The sequence below is a fragment of the Pleurodeles waltl genome, chromosome 3_1 (genome assembly GCF_031143425.1).
Source record: "Pleurodeles waltl isolate 20211129_DDA chromosome 3_1, aPleWal1.hap1.20221129, whole genome shotgun sequence".
Taxonomy (NCBI): Eukaryota; Metazoa; Chordata; class Amphibia; order Caudata; family Salamandridae; genus Pleurodeles; species Pleurodeles waltl.
In genome coordinates, this window is record NC_090440.1 from 1,776,123,737 (window position 1) to 1,776,137,017 (window position 13,281).

Sequence of the window (13,281 nt, forward strand, 5' to 3'; positions counted from 1 at the left end):
AATGCACTGTCCTATGGCACCCCGTTATCAATTCTAATTGTTCACTTCATCTTGGGGAGATTTGTAGCTCTGACTCTTCTTAAGCTTACAAAGCAGTCAGGAGCCACAGCTTCCTGACCTTCTTATCCTTAATGTTTACTACCTTCTTTCCTCAACCTAACCCTACCATAAAGATTAAATAGCCTTTAAAGTGTTTTTAATGTTCCAGGTTTAAGTAACGGGATGATTACAAACTGACTTTTCCTTAGAGTCTAGATTGCTTACTTCTGCAATGTTTGTTAAATTGTTCTCTGTCTGCATGAGGTCCATAGTCTAAGTCTAGCACCTTATTGAAATGTAGACTTTTGACACGTTCCCAAGATGCCCTTTTTTTTAGGTCTTGCCTACTACAAAGTGTATGTGCTGTCTGTTGAGACTTATTGTGGACTAACCAAGAACATATAGGGGCTTGGAGCCCACCCATTGGTTGGCTTTCTTGTCAGTCTCATTTGCCTGATGTTTATTTGTCTCCCAGCTTCTCAATTTTGTGTTTGTGCTTTCGATCCAGCATAGCCTCTTTACGATCTGCTTTATTGGCTGACTTCTGTGCTTTCACTGCTTGCTTTGCAAGTTTCACTTTTCTCTTTTGTGTTCAGTAATTCATTGGAGTGCATGTGTTTTCAAGCTGTCTCCCTTGTTTACTTCTCTCCCTCTGAATTCCTTGTCGTTCTCTGTCACCTGTGTGCTTCTCATTGCCCCTTCAAGTTGTGTTTGTCCTTGTGTACTTCCCCCCCACCATTGTTTCTCATCTGCGTGATTCTCCCCTACCTGCTTCATGTTGGTCTCTCTCATCTGTTTGCTCCTCCCGGACTTCATATTGTTCTCTTTCTGCGTTGTCTGCTTTCACCCCACCTGTAGGACGCTGACTCTCTGTATGTTGCACTAAAAAGAAGTACACTGTTTTAGGAAAGTACTGTCTTTCTTGGTTACCCCCATTTTCTGCCCATTGTCAGTGTGTTTGACTGTGACTGTGTTCACTGGGATTCTGCTAACCAGGACCCCAGTGATTATGCTCTCTCCCTTCTCAGCTTGGTAACTCAGTTATTTCCCCCCCACATTTGGCATACTGTTGATCCCATGTAAGTCCCTAGTATATGTACCCAGGGACTCAGGGCATTGGGGCACTAGGGGAACCCCATAGGCTGCAGCATGTATTATGCCACCCATGGGGAGCCAATGCAAAGTGTTATGCAGGCCTGTTATTGCACCATGCGTGAATGGGGGCATGCACCCTTTTTCACTACAGGTCACTGCACCAGGTCACTGTAAGTCACCCCTGTGGCAGGCCCTCCTAGCCCAGAGGGAAGGGTGCAAGTACCTGTGTGTGTGGGCACCCCTGCACTAGCAGAGGTGCCCCCAACAACTCCAGTTCCATTTTCCTGGACATTGAGTACGGTAACGCCATTTTATGCATGGACTGGATATAGGTCACTACCTATGTCCAGCTACATAATGGTAACTCTGAACCTAGGCATGTTTGGTATCAAACATGTCGGAATCATACCCCCAATACCTATGTTCCCTTAGGCTGCACGCGCATCCTTGCCTCTTCCTGCACAGAGGCTGCCTCTGGGAGCGCGTTGGCTACTTCCAGGACCAAAAGGGATAATGAAAAGCCATTTCTTCGATGTGCGGCAGGTGTGAGAAATCCTCTTTTGTGTGTGGCAGGCTGCACTGCAAGGATGCCCAGGACACACACCAAAGACAAAGGGGCTGCTCCTTCCTTTAATTCAAGAACGGAGCATTTCAGGAGGCCATCCAGGGCAGTGTGAAATAAACGCCTTGAACTTGATTATTTTGTTTAAAGACTTGGCAAATACTTCTTTTTTAAAAAAAATTTTTAACCAAGCCTCCTTTTCATTCATTAACACATACCAATGCTCCTTCAAATACGTGAGTTCGGGATGCCTATGGAGCAGGGCTTGTTTAGGGTTCTGCTGTGTGTTCAACAGTTTTCAGGCAACAGTAAAAGTGTTAACATAACTGGTGATTAATGGGCCTGCTGGCAGAGATCGGAGTTTTGTCTAGTAGCAATTTCGACATCTAAAGTAGCACCAATGTTTAATATGCCTACTGCAAAGAACGTGTACTATGCAAACAGAACTGTATTTATGTGGATAGCTCAGTGAGTTACTGCTTTTGTCACAGAGATCCTTTTGTTCCTTGTAATTCTAAAGTTACAATCCTAATATAGCACAGTGACCTATGAATTATCAAAGCTGCTTGCAAACTGCATGGTATAAGTTACCGCTTTCTCCCACAGCCAGCAGCACCTAGCTCATGTACTATCTTCACTTCACTCCTTGGAGTCCGTCCTACTTAAGGGCATCATAGAAGGGGCAGGGAGAGGACTTGTGTGTGGTCTTGGGAAGAGTTTCAGTGTCTTGTGGTAGCGTCAGACCTGCAAAGGGCTGGTAGGAGAGAGGTCTATTCTTGGAAACAGAGGAGAGGCAAAAGATTGAAAGGAACTATCAGAAAGACTATCAGGGCACCACCCGCACACTAGTTTGATAGGTTAATCTCCTAGGTAATGAAATTTGTTAGTACAGTAGCCAAAGCTGCTGCCACCCCTCAGACAGGTTTCCGCCCTCCTGCTGTTTGAACAGCTCAAGCCCAGGAAGGCAGAACAAAGGATTTCTGTCGGGGGTGACACCCTCTCCCTTTGGAAATAGGTGTTAAATGGCTTGGGAGGAGTAGCCTCCCCAAGCCACTGGTATGCTTTGAAGGGCACATTTGGTGCCCTCCGTGCGGTGACGTCAGAGCCCTCTCCTGATTGGTGGCCACCGGGCTGGGTGACCAATCCCCCTTTCAGGACTATTTAGGGTCTCTCTCTTGGGTGGGTCCTCAGATTCAACTTGCAAGATTCCAGCAGGACTCCTTTGCAACGTTTACTTTGACTTCTAGCCACTGGAACCGTGACTGGACCCTCCAGGAACCCACAATCTGCATCCACGACGAAGACTATGCTTGCAACATTGTTTCCATGGCTCCCTCCAGCTTCTGCAACATTTCCCCGGCTGTTCATCATCTGAGGATGGGAAGTCTTCAGCCTGCACAAGAAGGAAGGAATCTTCCCTTGGAGTGAAGGAGTCACTCCCCTGCATTCGCAGGCACCAACTGCAACTATGACCTGCTGCGTGGATCCTGCATCACGGGTGGTAGTCCAGAGTAGTCCTCTTGGTCCTCTCTGCCAGCTGTCCAACTTTGGTGGAGACAAGCCCTTGCCTTCCCACGCAGGACAGTACCCCCATGCTCTGCGTCTTTTTCTGCTGCCAAGGCTTGTTTGCATCTCCTCCAAGGGAACTTCAGGCTCTGTGTAGCCCCAGCCCACAGCACTCCTTCCTGCAATGCCCAGCCCTCTGTGTGCTTCTCCTGTGGCGTGTTACCCTTCTCCAGTAATGCTGTGTGGGCTCCTCTGTGACTTCTGGTTTCTCTTCCAGTGGGCCTCTTCATCTTTGGCCTCTCTGCCTTGCAGGGGCTCCCCCTATGACTCCCCGTAAGTTGAGTCCTCCTGGACCTTGCTGGTCCCCGGCAGCTCCACTTTTGCTTCACCGTGACTTCTGCCTTTGCCAAGGCTTGTTAGTGGCTTTTCCTTGCCACCAACCAACTGCAATCATCCATCTGGCGTGGGACGTCGACTGCATCCTCCGGGGCTGCATTCCTGACCGTCTTCGTCCTGCCATCGACCAACTCCTGCATTCACAGCCAGGAGGATAGTAGCTTCTACTCCTGGGCTCTTCTGTGACTTCTGGACTTGGTCCCCTTCTTCCACAGGTCTTCCTCTTCAGGACTCCACCTCTGTTCTTTTTGCAGTCTTGTCTGGATGTTGCATTTTCTTCCTTTTGGATGGTTTGGGGAAAATCTATTAATTGCCTCCTTTCCTCCTGGTTGCAAGGGGGCACTGTGGTACTTACGTTTGGGGTTTCCTAGTACCCCCAGCTCCCCTCTACACATTCCACTTACCTAGTTGGGGGTCATGTGTTTGCATTCCATTTTTTTATGATATGGTTTGGGCTCCCCTAGGGTCACTACAGGGAGTGCAGAATTATTAGGCAAATGAGTATTTTGACCACATCATCCTCTTTATGCATGTTGTCTTACTCCAAGCTGTATAGGCTCGAAAGCCTACTTCCAATTAAGCATATTAGGTGATGTGCATCTCTGTAATGAGAAGGGGTGTGGTCTAATGACATCAACACCCTATATCAGGTGTGCATAATTATTAGGCAACTTCCTTTCCTTTGGCAAAATGGGTCAAAAGAAGGACTTGACAGGCTCAGAAAAGTCCAAAATAGTGAGATATCTTGCAGAGGGATGCAGCACTCTTAAAATTGCAAAGCTTCTGAAGCGTGATCATCGAACAATCAAGCGTTTCATTCAAAATAGTCAACAGGGTCGCAAGAAGCGTGTGGAAAAACCAAGGCGCAAAATAACTGCCCATGAACTGAGAAAAGTCAAGCGTGCAGCTGCCACGATGCCACTTGCCACCAGTTTGGCCATATTTCAGAGCTGCAACATCACTGGAGTGCCCAAAAGCACAAGGTGTGCAATACTCAGAGACATGGCCAAGGTAAGAAAGGCTGAAAGACGACCACCACTGAACAAGACACACAAGCTGAAACGTCAAGACTGGGCCAAGAAATATCTCAAGACTGATTTTTCTAAGGTTTTATGGACTGATGAAATGAGAGTGAGTCTTGATGGGCCAGATGGATGGGCCCGTGGCTGGATTGGTAAAGGGCAGAGAGCTCCAGTCCGACTCAGACGCCAGCAAGGTGGAGGTGGAGTACTGGTTTGGGCTGGTATCATCAAAGATGAGCATGTGGGGCCTTTTCGGGTTGAGGATGGAGTCAAGCTCAACTCCCAGTCCTACTGCCAGTTCCTGGAAGACACCTTCTTCAAGCAGTGGTACAGGAAGAAGTCTGCATCCTTCAAGAAAAACATGGTTTTCATGCTCCATCACACGCGTCCAAGTACTCCACAGCGTGGCTGGCAAGAAAGGGTATAAAAGAAGGAAATCTAATGACATGGCCTCCTTGTTCACCTGATCTGGACCCCATTGAGAACCTGTGGTCCATCATCAAATGTGAGATTTACAAGGAGGGAAAACAGTACACCTCTCTGAACAGTGTCTGGGAGGCTGTGGTTGCTGCTGCACGCAATGTTGATGGTGAACAGATCAAAACACTGACAAAATCCATGGATGGCAGGCTTTTGAGTGTCCTTGCAAAGAAAGGTGGCTATATTAGTCACTGATTTGTTTTTGTTTTGTTTTTGAATGTCAGAAATGTATATTTGTGAATGTTGAGATGTTATATTGGTTTCACTGGTAATAATAAATCATTGAAATGGGTATATATTTGTTTTTGTTAAGTTGCCTAATAATTATGCACAGTAATAGTCACCTGCACACACAGATATCCCCCTAACATAGCTAAAACTAAAAACAAACTAAAAACTACTTCCAAAAATATTCAGCTTTGATATTAATGAGTTTTTTGGGTTCATTGAGAACATGGTTGTTGTTCAATAATAAAATTAATCCTCAAAAATACAACTTGCCTAATAATTCTGCACTCCCTGTATTGTCTAATTGCATTTGAAGTGTTTTCTGTCTCTTTCTATGCCTATTGCTAATATCTAGTGTACAAATTTAGTGTGTTTCTTACCTCTTTTTGGTAGGTTGCCTCTCTAGTACTTTTTGATATTGTCACTAAAATAAAGTACCTTTTATGTTTGTAACACTGAGTGTTTTCTTTCATGTGTGTAAGTGCTGTTTGACTACAGTAGTATTGCATGAGCTTTGAATGTCTCCTAGATAAGCCTTGGCTACTCATCCACAGCTACCTCTAGAGAGCTTGGCTTCTAGACAATGCCTACACTATTCTAATAGGGGATACCTGGACCTGATATAAGGTGTAAGTACCTTAGGTACCCACCATACACCAGGCTAGCTTCCTACAACCGTGCAGAGTCCAGTGGATCCCCAGTTGGTTTGCAGAGGCAAAAGTAGATAGGATTAATGCTCTATTTTGTGGTAGTGTGGGAAAGCAGTTAGACTTATCAGAGGCTAGTGCTAAGCATTTGTTGTAATCATAGAGACAACAAATGAGACACACTCAAAGAATTTTGTTACAAGGTAAGTATGTTTTCAGGCATAAATACTTTTTAGTTTAAAAAATTGACACTGTAATTTCAGAGTTCTTCAATGCTAACCTTTGGAGGAAAACAATGTTCAGCAAACACTGTTAACAACGACTTACGAGGCCAATCTCTGAGAGTTAAGGTAAGTACTGGGCACTGATCAGAACCACACCAGCAGGTCACTCCGGGCAGCACTGGAGCGGCCGGGTGCAGGTGTGCAGCAAGTTGTCTGTTGCCAAATGGTTTTCTATGGGAATTGGTCCTCGTGAAGACCGGCTGCGGGCTCTGGCTAGGAAACCGGTCGGGCCAGCCAACAGGTAGGTTGTAGACTTGGGGTGCTCAGGTATGTAGGTGCACCTTTGGTCCTTTTCTCCAGGGCCCGGATGCAGGGGTGTCCATAGGTGTCTGATTTCTCTGTCCAGGAGCACTTGCGGTCAGGGGGTCCTGTGTGTTGAGGGTGCAGCCATCGTAGGGGAGTCCAGCAGGGGTGAATCCAGGGTGGACTCGAGCTCAGGGAGCCTGGGAAAGTCATTGGCACCAGTGACCCGTCCCAGATTGGTTTGTGGGTGACAGGTGCAATAGTTGCTGGAGGTGCCAGGTTTTCTCTCACCACAAGGCTGTGGGAGAGGGGGTCGGCTTGCATAGGCTGCCGGGAGCTTGGGGGAATCTAAGAGGGGTGACACCCAAGTGGACTCGGACTCTGGACAGCTGTGTCACCTTGGTGGCACAGTTGGTTAGCTTCACCTCGGGTCTTGGATGTCAGGTTCAGAGGTCACTTTGGGTGTCGGGTCTTTCCTGTTCCCAAGGCTGCAGAGTCCTTTCTTGAGACTTTGTTGCAGAGGAAATCCACTGCTCACTGGAGTCTGATTCTTTGTGGATGGAGGCAGTCCTCTTGGGCTTCTTGGAGGCTCAGCTATAGACTGAGTCGTCTTTTTGAGCAGAGTCCGTCGAGGACAGGAGGCAGGCAGGTGGGACTGGTTCCAAGCCAGCTACTGCTTCTTTTTCTCTTCTGCAGGTTTGACTCCTCTGTGTCCTTTTCTTCCTAGATCGTCAGAATCTGAGTTCTACGGTTCAGGCGTGCCACCTAAATACTCAATTTAAGGGTGTTACAGGGAGCGCCAGGTGGTAGCCAATGTGCTGACCACCTGAGAGCGACCACACCCTTTCCTTGACCACTTCCGCTGGTCTAATTCCTTCCAAATAAAGATGGAGGAATTTTAAAAGTGGTGTCCACTTCAGCTCATCCACCTTAGGGGTGGGACTGGCATGTAGAGGGTACACCTAATCTGCCTACTTTTCCTGCCTTTTCTGCCTCTAAAAGTGGGGTCAGGACAGGGGAGTCTGTCATCTCTGCCATTTGGAGAGACCTGGGTCGGATTTCAAAGGCGGCCAGGTCTTTGAAGTTTCCCACCCTGGAATGTCCATTATGCCTAGGTGCAGTGCTAACACCCTAGCCCAGTACAGGCTTTTGTCTTTGGCCCTCAAGAGTGCTGGGTCTCACCTTGGGGGGGCCAGAGAGGCCAGTGCCTAGCACATGCATTTAAAATGGCGACCCTGTTCACTTATAATGTCTGAAAATCGACAGACATGGCAGGGGCATGTTTGCTCGTGCAGTTATGCCCTCATATGTAATATAATGCACCCTGCCTTATGGCTGTAAGGCCTGCTAGAGGGGTGACTTAGATATATTGCATGCAGTATTTAGGGGACATGGCACACAGGCTGTTAGCCGTCTTGTGTTTTCCATTTTTGGAGCACATTGTCACACAGCCTGAAGTGGTAGTCTGCATAAGGTTGTTTCTGGGTCCCTCAGAGTGGTACGAGTTATGCTGCAGCTCTGAGGGGTCCTCTTCAGTACTCATGCCCTAGGTTCCAGGGGTATCATTTATTAGGGAATTCCAGGGGGCTGGAGGGTCTGGTCACTTGGGGATCAAGCGACTAGGTGTTTTGTTTTAGGGAAGGGGCACAGGCATTGGGGACCTGGTTAGAAGGAACCCAGTGCACTTCTGTCAAAGTTGCATCTAAAAAGGATATACAGAGTGGGGGGGGGGTTGGTGCTGCAACCATACCCCAGCTCCCTACACCACCGTTTCTCTCTGTTGTTTCCCCCAACACGCGACCCCTTGTGTTGCTTCTGCCCCACCCACACCACTGTGTTGCTGTGTTCCCCCAATGTTGCTTCCTTCCTCCATGTTGCTTTCCTACAGCCTCCTTAACCCCTTCGCTGCCAGGCCTATTCCCCCTCAGGTGCCAGACCTTTTTTTGGCTATTTGGGTTCACGCTTAGGCCCTCAAAACTTTTTGTCCACATAAGCTACCCACACCAAATTTGCATCCTTTTACCAAAATCCTAGGGATTCTAGAGGTACCTAGAGTTTGTGGGTTCCCTCTGAAGGAGACCAAGAAGTTAGCCAAAATACAGTGAACATTTCGTTTGAAAAAAACGTGGTTTGCGGTGCTAAAATCACCATCTTCCCAGCTTTCAGGATCAGGCAGACATTTTACTGGGACATAGCCCATTTATACTATTTTTTGTGCTTTTAGCCTCCTTCCATTTAGTGACAGAAATGGGTGTGAAACCAATGCTGGATCCTGGACAGCTAACCATTTCTAAAAAATAGACAACATTCTGAATTCAGCAAGGGGTCATTTGTGCGGATCCTACAAGGTTTTCCTACAGAAAATAACAGCTGAAATTGAAAAAGTATTGAAATTGAGGTGAAAAAACAGACATTTTCTCCACGTTTTACTCTGTAACTTTTTCCTGCGATGTCAGATTTTCAAAAGTAATATACTGTTACGTCTGCTGGACTCTTTTGGTTGTGGGGATATATAGGGCTTGTAGGTTCATCAAGAACCCTAAGTACTAAGAGACAATAAAGGAGCTGCACCTTGCAATGGGTTTTCATTGTATGCTGGTTATACAGCAATTCATTTGGTGAAATATAAAGAGTGAAAAATAGGTATTTTGTATTTCCAAAATGGGCACAAGATAAGGTGTTGAGAAGAAGTGGTTATTTGCATTCCGGGATGCCCATACTAGCATGTGAATTACAGAGCATTTCTCAAATAGTCGTCTTTTTTACATACTGTCTTACATTTGGAAGAAAAAAATGTAGAGAAAGACAAGGAGCAATAACACTTGTTCTGCTACTCTGTGTTCCCCTAAGTCTCCCGATAAAAATGGTACCTCACTTGTGTGGTTAGGCCTAATGCCCGCGGCAGGAAACGCAACATGGACACATCACATTTTTACATAAAAATCTGACGTGTTTTTTGGAAAGTGCCTAGCTGTGGATTTTGGCCTCTAGCTCAGCTGGCAACTAGGGAACCCCAAACCTGTGCATTTTTCAAAACTAGGCACTTAGGGGAATCCATGATGTGGTGACTCATCAGATTCTGTTACCCAGAATCCTTTGCAAACCTCAAAATGTAGCAAAAAAAAAAACACTTTTTCCTCCTATTTCAGTGATAGAAAGTTCCAGAATCTGAGAGGAGCCACAAATTTTCTTCCACCCAACATCCCCCCAAGTTTCTCGATAAAAATGGTACCTCACTTGTGTGGATAGTCCTAGTGCCCGCGACAGGAAATGCCCAAAAACACAACATGTACACATCACATTTTCCCAAAGAAAACTGACCTGTTTTTTGCAAAGTGCCCAGCTATGGACTTTTGCCTCTAGCTCATCTGGCACCTAGGAAAACCTGGCAAGCCTGGACATTTCTGAAAGCTAGACACTTAGGGGAACCCAGGATGTGGTGACTTGTGGTGCTCTCACCAGTTTCTGTCACCCAGAATCCTTAGCAAACCTCAAAATGTAGCAAAAAAAACACTTTTTCCTCCTATTTCGGTGCTGCAAAGTTCTGGAATCTTTGGGGAGCCACAAACGTCCTTCTACCCAGCCTTCCCCCAGATCTTCCGATAAAAATAGGAGTGCAGTGACAGGAAATGCCCCAAAACATTGTGTAGACACATTGTATACAAAACTACTTGTTTTTGCAAGGGGTGTTGGGGGGGCGCACCTCCTTTTTTTTATCCTGGGCTCAGCAGCCATCTAGGGAAACCTATCAAACCCAATCATTTCTGAAAACTAGACACCCAAGGGAGTCCAGGGAGGTATGACTTGTGTGGATCCCCCAGTGTTTTCTTACCCAGAATCCTCAGCAAACCTCAAGTTTAGCTAAACAAAATCTCATTTTCCCACATTTCCGTGTGGGATCACCCCACCAGCACAAATTTCCTCAAACCCAACTTTCCCCTCAGTCTCACGATAAAAATTATACCTCACTTGTGTAAGTCGTCCAAGTGCCTGTGACAAGGAAGAGCCTAAAACATGTTGAAATTGAGGGGAACCAAAGCAGGTCCAAAAGGGCAGTTTGGAAAAAAAAAAGTTTTTAGGCCGATAAGTGGGGCAGAATTTTTATCGGTATAAATGCGAGAATGGTGGGTGGTAGGAATTTCGTGGATTCCTGCAGATTCCAGAAGGTTCCATCACAAAAATGTGGGGAAAATCTGTGATTTCAAGCAAAGTTGGAGGTTCGAAGTGCATTGTGGTAAGAAAATGGTGCGGGGTGCATGTGAAGCACAACACCCTGGACTCACCCAGATGTTTAGTTTTCAGATGTGATTAGGTGTCGTAGATTTTTCTACATGGCAATATCCCAAAATCCAAAAAGTGAAGCTCTCACCATTCCAAGTGGGATAATTTTGAGAGTTAGACAAGTTCTCATGGCCCAAATGTAAATCCAAAACCCAAAATAATCAAATGTCCTCTTGCTTGCCATTGGGACAAGCTCTTTTAGTGTGCTGTGGGAGAGTTGAAAGACTGTTGCACCCTTCAGTTGGGGTGGGGAATAACCATGCCCATACTGGTTGGTAGTCACCACACCACATTTTTTTTTTTTTTATGGCTTAAAATAAATGTGCCCCCCACAGGAGCGACCATTGCCAAAGGGGCTGCCACCCCAAACAACACACATACACCAATTCCTGGTGCCTAAGTGGTGTCTGGCCCCTGGGGGCAGATCGGCCTAATAGAAATAGCCCGATCTGCCCCCAAAGGGGTCACTCCCCTTGCATGAAATAGATGCAAAAAAACAAAAATCCCTGATGTCTAGTGGTTTCTGCTCCCAACGGGGGCATAAATGTCCTAAAATAAAATGGACCCCCCCCCTTGCCTGAGGGGTCGCTCCCCATCTGTAAAAAAAAACAAAAAAAAACCCTGGTGCCTGGTGGTTTCTGCCTTCCCCCTTAGGGGCAAATCGGCCTAATTAAAATAGACCAATCTGTCCCCAAGGGGGGGCAGAAATGGCCTAAAATTAATTTGTCCTCTAGGGTCGCTCACCTAGCGTGTATCTGACCTGAAAAAAAGCTGTAGTGTCTAGTGGTTTCTGCCTCCCTCGGGGGCAGATTAGCCTAATAAAAATAGGCCGATCTGTGTAAAAAAAAAAAAATAATAATAATCCCTGGTGCATAGTGGTGTCGGCCCCCTTGGGGGCAGATCGGCTTAATTAAGATTGGCTGATCCGCCTCCAAGGGGAGCAGAAATGGGCTAAAATTAATTTGCCCCCAAGAGGAGCAACCCTTGCCTAAGGGGTCGCTCCCCTTGTGTGAAATTGATGCAAAAAAAATAAAAAATCCCTGGTGTCTAGTGGTTACAGAAATGTCCTAAAATAAAATTATTCTTGACCCCCCCCACCCCCACCCTCCTTGCCAGAGGGGTCGCTTCCCTAGTGTGAAATTGGCGCAAAAAAAACAATCGACCGATGTGCCCCCATGCGGGGCAGAAAAAGCCTAAAATAAAATTGCCCCCAGGGGAGCGACCCTTGCCTAAGGGGTCACTCCCCATCTGTAAAAAAAAAAAAAAAAAAATTCAGGTGCACAGTGGTAATTAAAATAGGCTGATCTGCCCCCAAAGGGGGCCGAAATGGCGTAAAATAAATTTGCCCACCAGGGAAGTGATCCTTTCCTAAGGGGTCGCTCCCCTTGCGTATAACTGACCTGGAAAACAAAATCTGTGGTGTCTAGTGGTTTCTGCTCTCCTTGGGGGCAGATTGGCCCAATAAAAATAGGCAGTCGGCCTAAAACTAATTTGCCCCCCAGGAGAGTGACCCTTGCCTAAGGTGTTCCTCCCCTCTTGTAAAAAAAAAAAAAAAAAGTAATTAATTCCTGGCGTTTAACGGCCTAATAATAAATTGCCCCACCCTCCCCCGGGGCCGCTCCACTTATAGGTAAACAAAAAAAAAAAAAAACACATCCCTGGTGTCTAGTGGGCATTTCTGCAGCCACATCGCTTCACTATTGGGCTTCAGAAATGCTCAGAGACATGAAAGGAAAGGCCTTTCCTTTCATGCCTCTGCCTGTCCCCACCCCCCGATCGGAAGAGGAGTGCTTTGCATTTCTTTTCCGATCGTGCTGGCGAACTCAGATGAGGTCAGAGAGCGATTGCGAACTGACGTCATCAGATGTCACCGGGGGACGGGTGGAAGGAGAAGCAATTCCCCTTCTGTCCCTGATGGGGGTGTGGGTGGAAGGTCCACGGGGGAGCCCTAGAGCTCCCCCCGTAGGCCAGTTGCAGGACTAGATGGTCTCGAGGACCAGCTCGCCCGTGGCACCCAAGGGGTAAAAAAAAGTAAAACACTTTAATAGGTTTTTTTTTCTTTTTAGTTGCCATCCAACTCGAATCGGTAACTACAAAGGAAAAAAGCAGCTCTGTCAAAGGCTTTTGTTTTTAAAATTCTTTAACCATCAGGGATGCCATACATCGTGACTAAAAATCTTTAAATCTTTTTCAATAGTACTTGGAGACAAACATCTCAGACCTCAGACTGCGGTTGTTGAGCCTCTGGATGTCTATGTCCATATTTCATGCCCACTAAGAAATAACTCTTTTGATTGTGTCAAAGGGTTATTTAACAACCATACTGAATATATTAGCCTTTGCCTTATTTATAATTCAAGGTTGGGACAGAGCACAAAGTAAGGCCATTGAAATTGCTTCTATTTCTTCTCCATAATATTTATAGCCTTCCCTTTTAGTAAGGTGTTTATCTATTTTGCATTTTTTGCAGGAGGCCAAATTTTAATGTTACTTGGTTT

General features: G+C 46.3%; 1 protein-coding gene across 10 annotated transcripts in view; it reads left to right on the top strand.

Annotated features, from left to right (window-relative positions):
- The window catches only part of TBCCD1 (TBCC domain containing 1), a 356,963-nt gene that overhangs the window by 131,412 nt on the left and 212,270 nt on the right, over positions 1 to 13,281 (top strand). The window lies entirely within an intron of this gene.